Here is a 13,441-nt window from a genome sequence, read left to right on the forward strand (position 1 = left end):
GAAGGGAATCAGGTGAAGGTCCAGGAAACAGGACCTCCTGAGATTTTATGTTGAGCGAATTGTGAGGCTACTAGGGTTATTCTAGAAATGAGCACATTAGTACACCTAAATTGAAAAATTGTGTAGTGTTTGGAATAGGGGCTGTTTTATCAGAACTTTCTTATGAGGTCTGATACCACTGTAATCAGATAAGAACCTCTTGCCTACTGAGCTTACATCCACTTGAAAAACATTAGAAACAGGAAAAAAAATGAATTAAACATAGGGAAAACCATCAAGTGCTACTTGGGATAGTCATGCTCTGATGTCTTCAGACTGGGGAAAGCTGTTTCCCAGGCTGCTCCTAGGCAAATGCAGAAAGGAAAGTTTGCCAGGTTTTCCCGTGGCCAGAAGGAAGTATACTTTGAAGCAAATATACTTTTTCCAAGAACTCCATCCATTCATTCACATTTAGCAACTATTTACTGACTCTCCAAAAGGCACTGTGTTAAGCTATAGAGAGAATTCCATGGTTGCTAAAGCAACACCATGAATTGATTTCCCATGTTTAACACCCCTCTCCCCTGCAATAATATTTTGTCTAGCAACCAGATATAGCCTCTTGTAAATTAAAGAGCATTGCCTGTGTTAAGTGAGAAATATAGGTCTAGTCATGCCTTGGGCAAATTATCCAACAATTCTGTTCTCAATTGGAAAATGAAAGGGTTGAACCATTTGCTTTCTTGAGTCCTTTGGGGCTCTAAAATATAATGATCTAATTAATTTTGATGGTCTTCTGGCTTACACTTTAGTATTTGTGAGTGTGTTTAGTACCTGAACATGCTGATTGAGTTAACTTTGTGAACTTGCACAGAAGACAAAGTTCTGAAATAAAACGGCAATGGTGTGTTCATTTAAACGGGAAAACATCCTTCTGTTCGCAGGGCAGGTATAAGCTTCCATTGCTTAGGTATTTGAAAACTTAATGAGTTAATATTTATTATGCTATATGAGAATAGTTAAAATATTTCCGTGCCTGGTTAATTGAGGTGTGGTGCTTTGATTTTATGGCATTTTATATGAACAAATTTTTAAATGCACTGCTTGACTTTATGGATATTACTGACGTTTCAGACGTGGCAGAGACATAGATCTTTTTATATCTGTTACAGTGGATGAAATTGCTGTATAAAGTTTAAACTGCTCCATCAACAAAATTGAGCATTTTAGTAAAAGAAACTTATACGTGTGTGTATAATATTACCAAAGTCACATAGCAAATATTATCTTGAAGTCATTTCTGAAAGGGAGTATTTTTATGTTCTCAGTGAATAATTTCTTTCTGCCTGAGAGCTACTGTTGTACCCTGGGAAATATTCAGAGGAGAAGATAAAATTATTTAGATTTGCAGCTTCTTGTCATGGGAGGTGAAGGCCTTTTTATTATTATTATTATTAATGTGATGGGAATATATCCATCGCATGGTGTCTCTGTACAGCACAACCTTTTCATCACGTAAATAATTACAGTTCTCATTTTTTTAATACATCCTGCCATTACTTGCTTCCCCGCCTCAGTCGCTTTCCATCTGAGTGAGGAGAATGTCTCTCTTCTCAGATAAAGGTTTCCCCAAGTACTGACACTTGGTGGGAGTGGTGGGGGTGAGAAGAGTTGTTTCTCTGCCTCAACACAACCCAGGTCTGAGCTGGCTGGAAAGGAGTGTACCAGGAAACAGGAGCTTGTTCTTTTCAAACTAAACTTGTCTTGCATGTAGGAATTGCAGTATTTTTCCAGAGAAAGATTCAGCTTCCGGCCTGGTATCTTTTCCTTTCACATGGGCCTGCTTCCATAACCAGGCCTCCTGGCCTGGTCTCAGAATGGACAGCCCGCATATCCTGCTACTGAGGGCTAGACTGGGCCAGAGTTCCCTTGGTGATCAGGGGTGTCAGGCACCATCCCTGCTCTTGGGCAGCGAATATTCTCACCTTCTCATGAGGGAGAGAGACGATGAACCAGGAAACAGAGAAGTAAAACAGGTCAGAGAGTAGGGATGCTGTCAAGGTCATGGGGGTGGAGGTGCCCTGAGCGCACACCTCCTCACGGCTCCATTTCTGCATCTGGAGAGCAAGTCACAGGTCAGGCAAGTGTGTCTTCCACAAACCCCCCTTTTCTGTATCATTTTTGCCCCTCAGTGATGACTTCTTCCAGTTTCTCTTAGGTCCTTGGTTGGGCCCTGCCATTATTGAATGGAAAATGGCAAAATATTTGGTGGCCAAAAGAATAGAAAGTCTTCAGATAAAAAAATTGAAGACAGTTGTAGAGGAGAATTTTTTGAAAAATCAGATCTAGTCTTTTTGCATTCAAATGAGCTTTAGCTTTTGTTGTGAAAAATCTATACTCCCCTAATACTTGGTAACTTCTGTGTTCTTTCCCTCCTCAGGACCTTTGACCCAGCCATTCCCTTTCCCTGGAGCATTCCCCCTCAGATATCCATTCCTCATGCTTTTTAAGTCTTTGTTTACATGCTATTTTTAAAATGAGGCCTGCCCTTACTGCTCGAACATTGCTCCCTCTCTCTAGCACTCCATAGCACTTATATGATGTAATATTCATGATTATTGTGTCTATTGAATCTCCAGTGTCTCTTCTGCTCCCAGCCTCCACAAGGCCATTAGATTTCTGCTTATGTGAATTCCTAGTTCTTAGAACAAGGCCTGGCACATAGTAGGTGCTCAATAAATATTGTTGAATTACAAAAGTTTTTTTTTTTAACAACTTGTAATCAACTTTCAAAAGTTTGATTTAAGCATCTGCAATGGTGACTTCAGCCTCCACCGGGGCTCAATGCTGATAGAAATCACCCTAACAATCTCGGAAGGACCATGTGTGTCAGGGAGTCACTGGTGGGTCCTCCTCTGAAAATGACCCCAAGGCTTAGAACCTTCACTACAAGGATTTTTTTTGGGTAGCAATTCTCAGAGTCTTGGTAGGCATCCGAACTGGTCCTTTCACTTTGAGATTCTTTCCCTTCACGCCTCTGATCAAATCATCACACACTTTCTCCAAAGATTTTATGTTGCTGCTGTAATTCGCTGAATTGCCACCTCTGGTTCCACGCGTGTCTTTCCGGTATCTTTCAAAGACATGCGATGAGGCGGGGCAGGTGCAGGCAGACCTGCACTCCGCTACACCTCTTCCTCAAAGAGACGAAAGAGTAAAAAACCCAAAACACGACAACAACAACAGCAACCTGTAAAATCCCTCAGGAAAATCTCACAAGGGCTGTTTGTTTGTTTTGGGGACTTAGGGGTTGGAAGCAAGAGCTAACCCTGTCCTGGCTCAGGTAGGAGAGGGCTCATTATCCAAGCAGGGTGGGGGGTATGGGTGGAGGTAGGGGGGCAGGGACGCCAGCAGCCCAACCCCAGGCATCTCAAAGGGAAAATGGCAGGAGAGGGAGCTGGCCATTCGCTGGGCTCGTGACCCTCTGACTTCTCCCCTCCTGAGAGTAGTCAGGTCTAAGTGTGGACAGAGGGACTCATCCCTCTGTAGTTTGGTTCTGAAGGACATGAGTGTAAAATAGTGGAACTGAGACACATTAACAATTTACCTTCATTTAACAAGTTGTATGAAGACATGGTCATAAGCGTTCGGGTTTTTTTTTTTTTTTTTTTTTTTTTTTTTTTGTGGTACGCGGGCCTCTCACTGTTGTGGCCTCTCCCGTTGCGGAGCACAGGCTCCGGATGCGCAGGCTCAGCAGCCATGGCTCACGGGCCCAGCCGCTCCGCGGCATATGGGATCCTCCCAGACCGGGGCACGAACCCGTATCCCCTGCATCGGCAGGCGGACTCCCAACCACTGCGCCACCAGGGAGGCCCTTTTTTTTTTATATCATATTAGAATGTGTTCTGAAGAGACTGCTCCCACAGACTAAACCAACCTTTCTACTTGACCAGCTGACTTTCTTTAAAAGTGTCTTGAAAACCTTTTGTGCTCCTTTCCTGAAAGATTTAGTGAGAATGTGATAAGCAGAATAATGGCCCTCCAAAATCTATGTCCTAATCCCCAGCATCTGTGAATACGTTATGTTACAGGGCAACAGGGGAGTTCAGGTTGCTAATGAGCTGACCTGAAAACAGGGAGATGGTCCTCACTTACCTTGGTGGGTCCAATGGACTCCAAAGGGTCCTTTAAATGTGGAAGAGGGAGGCAGAAGAGTCAGAACCAGAGAGATGACATCGTAAGAAAGACTCAATGATGGGCCATTGCTGGCTTTGAAGATGGAAGGAGGCCACGAGCCAAGGAATGCAGGTGGCTCCAGGAAGCTGGAAATGGCAAAAAGATGGATTCTCCCCTAGAGCCTGCAGAAAAGAACACAGCCCTGCTAACACCTTGATTTTTTAGCCTGGTGAGACACATTTAAGACTCTGACCTCCAGAGCTGTAGGATAACAAACTTGTGTAGTTTTAAGCCATCAAGTTTGTGGTAATTTGTTACAGCTGCAATTGGAAACCAATACAGAAAGAGTAAGGGGAAACCTGTCTTTGTGCTTTTGCCACATGCCTCCTTCCCAATGCTGTGGTATTTTCAGTATTCTTCCAGGGAAAATTAAAGGATAGAGACAGAACCACAAAGCACTTTAGGAGACTGTGATGGCCAAACCTGGCAGTGGCCACTGTGAACCTCCCTCAGGGGACTGGAGTCACACCCTCACTTCAGGACAGTGACCAGAAGCTCACAAAAAGAGACCCACACTGGCAAGGCCTCAAGCCATGATCCCTCCACCATGGCCTGGGTTAGGGAAAGAGATGTATATGGGGAAATATTAAAAGTTAGTGCACAGTGCTACTCTTGGAATTCTTCATTAGCAGATGTTTAAAAGTCAGCTCTCTAAAATTACTTGCAGAAGCTTATAAATATGAATTTCCTGTAATTCACATTTTACAAGAACTCCTATCAGCTGTATCACAGCTTGAAAAATACCAAAAATGCATTAGAAAAACCCTTCTGTTTAAAACTATATTGATCTCATGTTTACATGGCAAAAGAAGGCCATTACGCGGCAGGCAGTAAAAGCTTCATTTCAGAGAGCTTGAGAAAAAACTCAAAATAATTCACTGTTAGACTTTTCCTTACAAAATAAAATGAAATACCACCACCCGCTGCTTAAAATCTCCAATTAATGCTATAAAAAGTACCTTCATTTAAAAAGCCAATGTGTAAATTTCCCCAAGCTGGGTGCAGACATTTCTTCAAATTTACTGTAACCTTTTGCTCCTGTCTGCAGTAGAAAGAGGCTTCCAGATTCCAAAGAGAAGCCAGACCTGATTTTCACCTAATTACTTAAGAGTGAAACCCCTTTCTGTTCATCGGGTTCAGTTATTTAAGATACTGATAATTCACATATAATCTGCTGCTATGTGTGTTTAGTAGAAATTGTGAAAGAAGATTATAGAAGCTTGCCAACATTCCACCTAGGAATTAAAATAAGGGTGTTTTTGCACAAACCACAGAAGAGAAGGAAGAGTCTGGAAGAAAAAATGAACAGTGATCTTTCTCGTCTCACAAGGCTCTTTAAAGACCAAATCAGCAGGTGTGAAAATCACCACCTTTGAGCAGTTTTTAAGCAATGAGAAAGTGCAGGCCGTTTATCTCTCTTTCCCACCCTGATAGTCAGGTTAATGAGAATTTCCGAGGGGTGAGCCACTGGACATCTTTGAAATGCCCCCTTCTGTTTACCAGATGAATCAAGGGACAGTCAGCTGTGAACACTGGGCAGGAAGGGTCAGCTGAAAAATGGGCAGGAGGGGTCATTTGCAGCCTGTGAGCAAAAGCAGCAGGCTGTTTCTGTCATTCTGTTTTCTTGCCCAGCCAGTTATCAGGGCAGAAGCTAGTGTGGAAAGAGTTGCCAAGAATCATTCGGGGCTGTTGTGGTCAGTTACTAGTACAGAGCAGGGAGTTCCTGGCAGACAGGACTGAAGACAGATGTATGGCTTAACCTAGGATGGTCCAGCGTCTTTGCTTGCCCCTCAAGGCTCTCCACGATAGCCCGCTCGAGTGGTACCGCTCATCTCCCACCACCCCTCATCATGAATCTAGGAGGACTGGTCTCTTTAATTAGGTCCCTTGATGATCCCTGCTCCTCCAATGCTCTCTTCTTATTTTTAATTCTTGACTGGTGTGTCCTGCCCCACCATATATTTTTTGCATAGCCTACATTCTCTGAAAGTCCAGAGGAAGTGGTACAGCTTCCCCCAGGGAAGACTTTATAATCCTCGCTCATACTGGCCTTAACCTTTCACGTTCATGTTCTCTATGCCGTCATCTACATGGCTCCAAGAGGAATATTTCAAAGCACGTAATCTGGCAGAAACACTTATCCACACATTTCTTTTTTTATTGATCGATGTCATAACTCTGTTAGAGGCTAAGGATACAAAGATGAACAAGACATGGGCCCCTCCCTCGAGGCATTCACAGTCAGATGAGTTCTTCTTCACAGTCCAAGAGTGGAGGTGGGTGCCACCCATGACAGGGGCAGGGCCAGGGTACTGGGGGATCACAGAAGAGGACAGCCAAAACCGGACTGAGAGGCCAGGGCGAGCTTCATGGAGGTGGAAGTCTTCGGGAAGGATGCGGGTCAGGTCATTGTCAGCAGCCCCCTGTCATCCTCAGGACGACACTCCTGAGAGGGTCTCATAAGCTCTTTCACCTTCTGGTTTCTATCACCTCCTCATTTTCAAGCACCAGTATACAACACACGTGTGTGTACACATGTGTACATGTGCTTACACACACACACACACACACATACACTTACCGAATGCTCTGGCTAATAAGAACTGAGCAGATCATATTAGTCAAAACTCAGATCTCATTGGCTTATGTAAAAGAATATTTCACCCTTGATATCTCTGACTGTTCACCTACAATTCATGCTTCAGCCTATTGGAATCATTTTTCAGTTCTCAACCTTCTAATGAAAGCACACTGGCCAAGGTTGTCCTTGACTTCTGGAAGGTTAAATCCAATGACCTTTTTACAGCTTCCTTTTACTTGGCCTCTTTGCCCCATGTGGGTGACCCTGTCACTTAGCACTGTGTCATCTTGGACAAGTTCATTAAATGATCTCTGCCTCGATTTCCTCAATTATAAAATGAGATAATAATATGATTATTATTATCACAACCCTATGAGTATTGATTGAGTTGATATATGCAAAGTGCCTGGTATAAAGCAAGCATAGTTAAATGCTACTGTTATTTAACTCTCCTGATGAGTCTCTAAAAGACAATCTCTACGCTGGTAACTTTGACAGCACTCTTTGGTTGTCCCCCCACCTCTCTGTGTCCTTCAGCCTTCTTCATTGACCTCTCTTATTTATTCTGCCTCCCCTTAAATATTAAGGTCTCAGGGTTTGTCCCGACATCCCAGGCTAACACACTGGTCCACCCCCAGGGCTCTCCTGCCTCCCACTTGCCCCTACAACAGCTCAAATCTAACCACTTCCCAAGTGGTCTGTGTGAAACTCAAATCTCAGCATGTTCTTCCACTGCAGAGGCTCCCCTATGCAGGACCAAACCCCTTTACTTGGCTTACAAAGCTCTTTCCACCAGCTGGCCTCAGCCCACCCTGCAGATCTTACCTCTCACCACCCTGACCCCTCACTTCCAGTGGCTCTAGGCAGTTCCTCATATGTACTGGCCAAGTGGGCCCTGTAATTTGCATGGCCTTGCTCATGCTGTTCCTTCTTTCACACCAGCTTAGGCATGATTTCCTTGGGTATTCTTCTCCCTGGATATTCAACGACTCTCTCCTCTGTGCACCACTGTACCCCAAGCTGTTGCCCATCAGACCTCTAAGACAACTGCTGTGCTGATTTGCAGTCATTGCCATTTCCCTCAAGGGCAAGGGCTGTCTTATTCTTTGTATCCTCAGCACCTAAAGAGCAGCTGCTGTGGTTGGTACAGAGTTGGCGCTCAGACGATGAACAAATGAATGGGACAAACAAATGGAAGGGCCAATACACTATAAAGCTGGACCCAGAGCCCATTCCCAGTGGACTCTGGTGATGCCAGTTCCCTGCTGCCTCTGCCTGTCAGGGAGAGACCTTCCCGAACTCTTTCTTTTTCTCTTTCCTGAGAGGGCTGGTGGGAATCTGGGTGCCTGGGGGGCATCTGCAGATGGTCCAGATTGTCTCAATCCTCTGTGTTAAAGGGGAGGTCAAGGGTGAGGTCAAGCTCATTAATGCATTAGGAAAAGCAACTTTTTACCTTTCTTTCCCACTGGTGGGAAAGCTCAGTACAGTGACATTTAAGAACAGTCTCTACTCTTAACCTCTTTCAAATGAATAGTAGTCTTAACCATTTTCTCTGTCAGTTTTCCATTTCTTTGTAAGTGCCAGTTTGGTGGCTACATAGGCAAGGATGGCAACTATTGGCTGCAAATCCCCAGACACAGGATAATTTATAATAAGCCTGGTTGTCATGATTCCTATGCAATGCAACTTACAGCTTCTTTTTGCAAGCTAATCAATTCAAGGAAGTATGTCAGGTGTGCAACACATTTACAGGGATTGTTTATTTAATGTAAACATGTCTTTCTTTATGCATTTATTTCTTTAGTTGTTAATTTGCTAGTGTGTACCATCTCTAACAATTCAAAGGCCTTTCCAAAGTTAAGGTAAAATTGTTGCAAACGGCATGAATTTTGCAAAACAGATGAATTGAGAAAGTGAGAGGGGATGCTTGATACACAAAAGGTAGTTTTGCGGTTGCTGAGTTAACAGGAGCAGTGAAGAACTGTCTGTGTTGGGGTAGAGTTAGCCCAACTCACACAAGGTTGATATGTACAGAAATATCAACCTTGTCTCTGCTTCCTTTGTGACCACTCAAGACCATTGCATATGGTTTTATCATCTGGTTTAAAAATGTGCAGCTTAAAATATATTTAAGAACAACGTGTAACACATTTAAATGTAAAATTAGACTGTGTGAATATTCTTAGAATAGCATTCATAAAGAAGTCAATTCACTTAGACACAGTTGCAATGATATTATGAGCTCCCTCTTTGCTTAAAAGCTTTTTCCAAAAGTTTTCTGATAAAGGATTGCCAGATTACATTTATACCCAGGGGTGGAATTCATTAATCTGTGCTCAATTCATTTGGCCACGGACTTTTTGAAAAGGAACATAACAATTTTTTTTATCCACACATCCCCATATGAAAATATACATTTTAGTCAGTCCTTTTTTTCATGAAAGTTCAGCTTTTGCCCTCCGCAGAAGAAAATATGTTCAAATAAGCAAATGTGATTGGAAATAAAAATAATTTTGATTATGATGAAACTTAGTGACTTCACTGTTTAAACAGTTATTCAATTTTTTGATTATTTTTATTTTGCATTCTAGTTTGTTCCACTGCCTTATGGATGTACTGTTGTTATACCTGTAGCTCAACGCATTATTCTCTCCTTATTTTTAGCTCTTCTTTCAATGAAAAAAAATATACGTAAGCTTTAGGAAAATCTAAAGAAAACAGATGGCTTTTCAGAATTTCTTTAACCCTGAAATTAAATCTCTTGCTTTTCACTCTTGAGCTAAGAATAAAATTGTTATGGATGTCCTCAGACTGCATATTAATGCCTGTTCCACTCATATTCCACATTATCATTTTTATTTCCACTGGGATTTCTGATATAATCAGGTATTAAACCTGTGGTTATTTTGGCAATTATGCCTTTTATGGAAGGATTCTAACAGCTAAACCCTAAGTTAGGAAAAAATATTGTTTTTACCTCATCTGGAAGAAGAGTTGTCCTAAAAGATGTTTGAAGATTCAATTGGAGGTTAACATTTTTAAAGAAAAGCTCACAGAGAGAGTCCTCCACTTTCCATTCATTACACAACACACACAGGAAACTTTTTTCTTCCTCCCGCTCTGTCCAAAGCACATGCCAGACTCAAGCTCATGCCTTGAGCTCTATGCGCGAGCCACCGATTTTTAAAAATTGACAGTTCTCCATTATTCCTACAGAGTTTAATTTCTCACACTGTCCTAAAATTTTTACTTATTTTAAAGGGTATTATCTCCCCTTATCTCATTTGTTTTCCCAGAATAATCTCATCTCAAAACTACTCACCCTTCCTCACACGTCCCTCCACTCAGACCTGCTATTTCCATTTTCAATTTTTGAATTTGCTTCTTCTCATCCATAACTTGGAAGGCAGCCTGAATGTTCAAAAGTAAAATAGCTCTCCCCTGTGACTCTTACAGCACTGGCTCAGGTTTGGTCTAATTAGCATGTAGTTCATTACCTTAGTGTTGGTGATGCTTCTTCCAAGGTATCATTTAAAAGGCAGAAGCTTGGGAGTAGCTGAGGCCTTGGTCCTGGCTCTGTGCAGCCCTAGACAAGTTATTTAATCCTCAGATCCTTTATGAAGGAGGATAAAAACACCTGCTTCACAGGGTAATCGTGAGGAATGTGCTTAGCATACATAGTAGGCGTTCAAAAAAACTAGGTCCCTTCTCCCTCTCCTGGCTCCATATTGAGTGCTACGTGTAGCCCAGCCAGGTTGCATGTCATGGGCTTTGGGAGAAATGAGTATGAGACAATCTCAATATCCTTTCTCTGGCAATATCTAAATTGCCTATAATGTGGTACCATTATGGTACAGAGAGTAAGTATAAAAATTTCAGAGACTTGAAAGACATTGGGGGAAGGGGCCCTTGAGTTGTGTCCTGAAGGGAAGGATGGACAAGTGCTGTGGCCGGGAGGAGATTGCTTGAGGAGAGGCCAGGAGGTGAGGAGGACAGGGAAGAGAGAACCATCACATTCCCCTGGGGGTGAGGGGTCTAGCTGCAGAGCTGTGGGGCATGTTGGAAAGTCAGTCCATAGTATGATAGCCTTTAGGAATTGAACAGAGGACTTTAGACTTGAAATAGAACATAACAGGGAGCTGGAGTTCAAGTAATTGCATTGCCCTCGTTAAGTGGATTATCTTCCAGGGTGGCAAGAAGAGAGGGGTTTTATGCCTTTTATTTTCTCCAATGTAGTGAAGTGATTTTTAAACTCTCTGTGACTCATCATACAAAAATATTTACATCATGATACAGGACACCTGCATATGCTTATGTATATTTGTTTCATGAAATAAAAGTTTTGTGAAACGGTAGTTACCCTGGTTATGTGTACTGCACAGGGCTGACTATGTAATTTGCAGGGTCTTGTGCAAAATGGAGATGTGGGACCTTTTGTTCAAAATGCAGGTAAAAAGTGCTGTTAAAGGTACTTAAATATATACTTTTTCCTTTCTTCTGTGGTCTCTTTCTTTCTCAGCTTGTCATGGTGTCTTTTATTTTGCTTTTATTGTCATTCTAAGTAAAGAAAATTTAAATTGGAAGTTTAAATTATTAAGATTTAGAAATGAAAAAGGAGAAATCACAACTGACACTGAAGAAATGCAAAGGATTATAAGAGACTACTACAAACAACAGAGTGAAGTAAGTCAGAAAGAGAAAAACAAGTACTGTATGCTAACGCATATATATGGAATCTAAAAAAAAAATGGTACTGATGAACCTAGTTGCAGGGCAGGAATAAAGATGTAGACATAGAGAATGGACTTGAGGAAACGGGGTGGCAGGAGGAAGCTGGGGCAAAGTGAGAGTAACATCGACGTATATATACACTACCAAATGTAAAATAGTCAGCTAGTGGGAAGCAGCCGCATAGCACAGGGAGATCAGCTCGGTGCTTCGTGACCACCTAGAGGGGTGGGATAGGGAAGGTGGGAGGGAGGCTCAAGAGGGAGGGGATATGGGGACATATGTATGCCTATGGCTGATTCTCTTTGGTATATAACAGAAACTAACACAGTATTGTGAAGCAATTATACTCCAATAAAGATCTATTTTAAAAAAAAGAAAGCAAACTTAACTTTCCACCAAAAAAAAAATTACTAAGATGAATCATACCATTTGTCTTTATAACATACAATGCCATAATGTTATAGTATAAGACCACTTAACTCATGTATGGAATCACCAAAATTGCACAATTTGTATTTCTTAGCTCACATTTGCATATGTATTTTGTCCTTATCAGAATAGTGGAAATACTGTATATAAAACTAGCTCAGCTATTCATTTCACTTTTAATATGCACATTCTATCAACACTCTCTACCTTAGGTGTACTGATGAGTAAGGAAGGACTGAAAAGAAAAGGGACCATGGGTTGCCTTATGTTTCCCTTTCCTTCTATGTCATCATTTTCTTTTTTTTTTTTTTTTTTTTTTTTGTGGTACACGGGCCTCTCACTGTTGTGGCCTCTCCCGTTGCGGAGCACAGGCTCCGGACGCGCAGGCTCAGCGGCCATGGCTCACAGGCCCAGCGGCTCCGCGGCATGTGGGATCTTCCCAGACTGGGGCACGAACCCATGTCCCCTGCATCGGCAGGCGGATTCTCAACCACTGCGCCACCAGGAAAGCCCCTAATGCTTTTTTTTTTTTTTTTTTTTTTTTTTTGCGGTACGCGGGCCTCTCACTGTTGTGGCCTCTCCCCTTGCGGAGCAAAGGCTCCGGACGCGCAGGCTCAGCGGCCATGGCTCACGGGCCCAGCCGCTCCGTGGCATGTGGGATCTTCCCAGACCGGGACCCGAACCCGTGTCCCCTGCATCGGCAGGCAGACTCTTAACCACTGCGCCACCAGGGAAGCCCTTTCATCATTTTCATCAGAAGTGATGGACTGCTACAGAGAAGTAGCATGAGTAAGAAAGAGTAGGCTAAGGTTATCCTTGGTCTTTCTTATTTCTTACAATGCAAGTTCTGGCTTTATTGGAAGCAAGTTCTGGTTTTATTGGAAAGTGTGGCCCCACCACGCCTTTCTCAGATGCAGAGGTAACATGATTATCCTATACTCATTTGAGTCTTGACAGTCGCCCATGTGATTGATGGGTCCACCCATTGATGAGTCCACCTGAGTTCTGTACTCACCAGCCATCACAAACCCTAAGGCAAGGAACCATGGGCACACATATATCCTCCCCTCATGAATGTGCTCCATTGTCTCATTGGACTTCACTTACGAAACACAGGTTCAAAGATAAAATTATTAAGAACTTCAAGATGGTGGCAGCAGATCATTAAGCCAAGTTGGGGGCTTTTCATAGAATGGGGCCCTATGAGACTGTATAGGTCACGTGCCCATGAAGCTGACCCTGGCGTAACAATCAATATTTTGTTTTCTTCTGTCTTATTAAAAAAAAAAAAAACATAGTTGCTACTCATTAAGTTGATGTCACAATCCACTAATGGGTCATAACTGGCAGATTAGGAAACCCACCATTAAAAACGTAGACTCTAGTGTCAGATTGCTAGGTCTGAATCCTGCTTCACCACTCGCTGCTTACGACCTTTAGGGGACCTCCGTTTTTCATATATAAAATGCAGGAAATATTATTAAT

The 13,441-nt window shown here is 42.5% G+C and overlaps 1 protein-coding gene and 1 pseudogene across 2 annotated transcripts in view; one reads left to right on the forward strand and one right to left on the reverse strand.

Annotated features, from left to right (window-relative positions):
- The window catches only part of DCDC2 (doublecortin domain containing 2), a gene marked incomplete at its 3' end in the record, with an annotated part of 147,910 nt that overhangs the window by 96,508 nt on the left and 37,961 nt on the right, over positions 1-13,441 (forward strand). The window lies entirely within an intron of this gene.
- LOC307059107 (small ribosomal subunit protein uS10-like) lies at positions 2,782-3,125 on the reverse strand (annotated as a pseudogene). The gene has a single exon. The product of its transcript is annotated as a small ribosomal subunit protein uS10-like (transcript).

This window comes from Hyperoodon ampullatus (genome assembly GCF_949752795.1).
Source record: "Hyperoodon ampullatus genome assembly, chromosome: 10".
In the NCBI taxonomy this organism is placed as follows: domain Eukaryota; kingdom Metazoa; phylum Chordata; class Mammalia; order Artiodactyla; family Ziphiidae; genus Hyperoodon; species Hyperoodon ampullatus.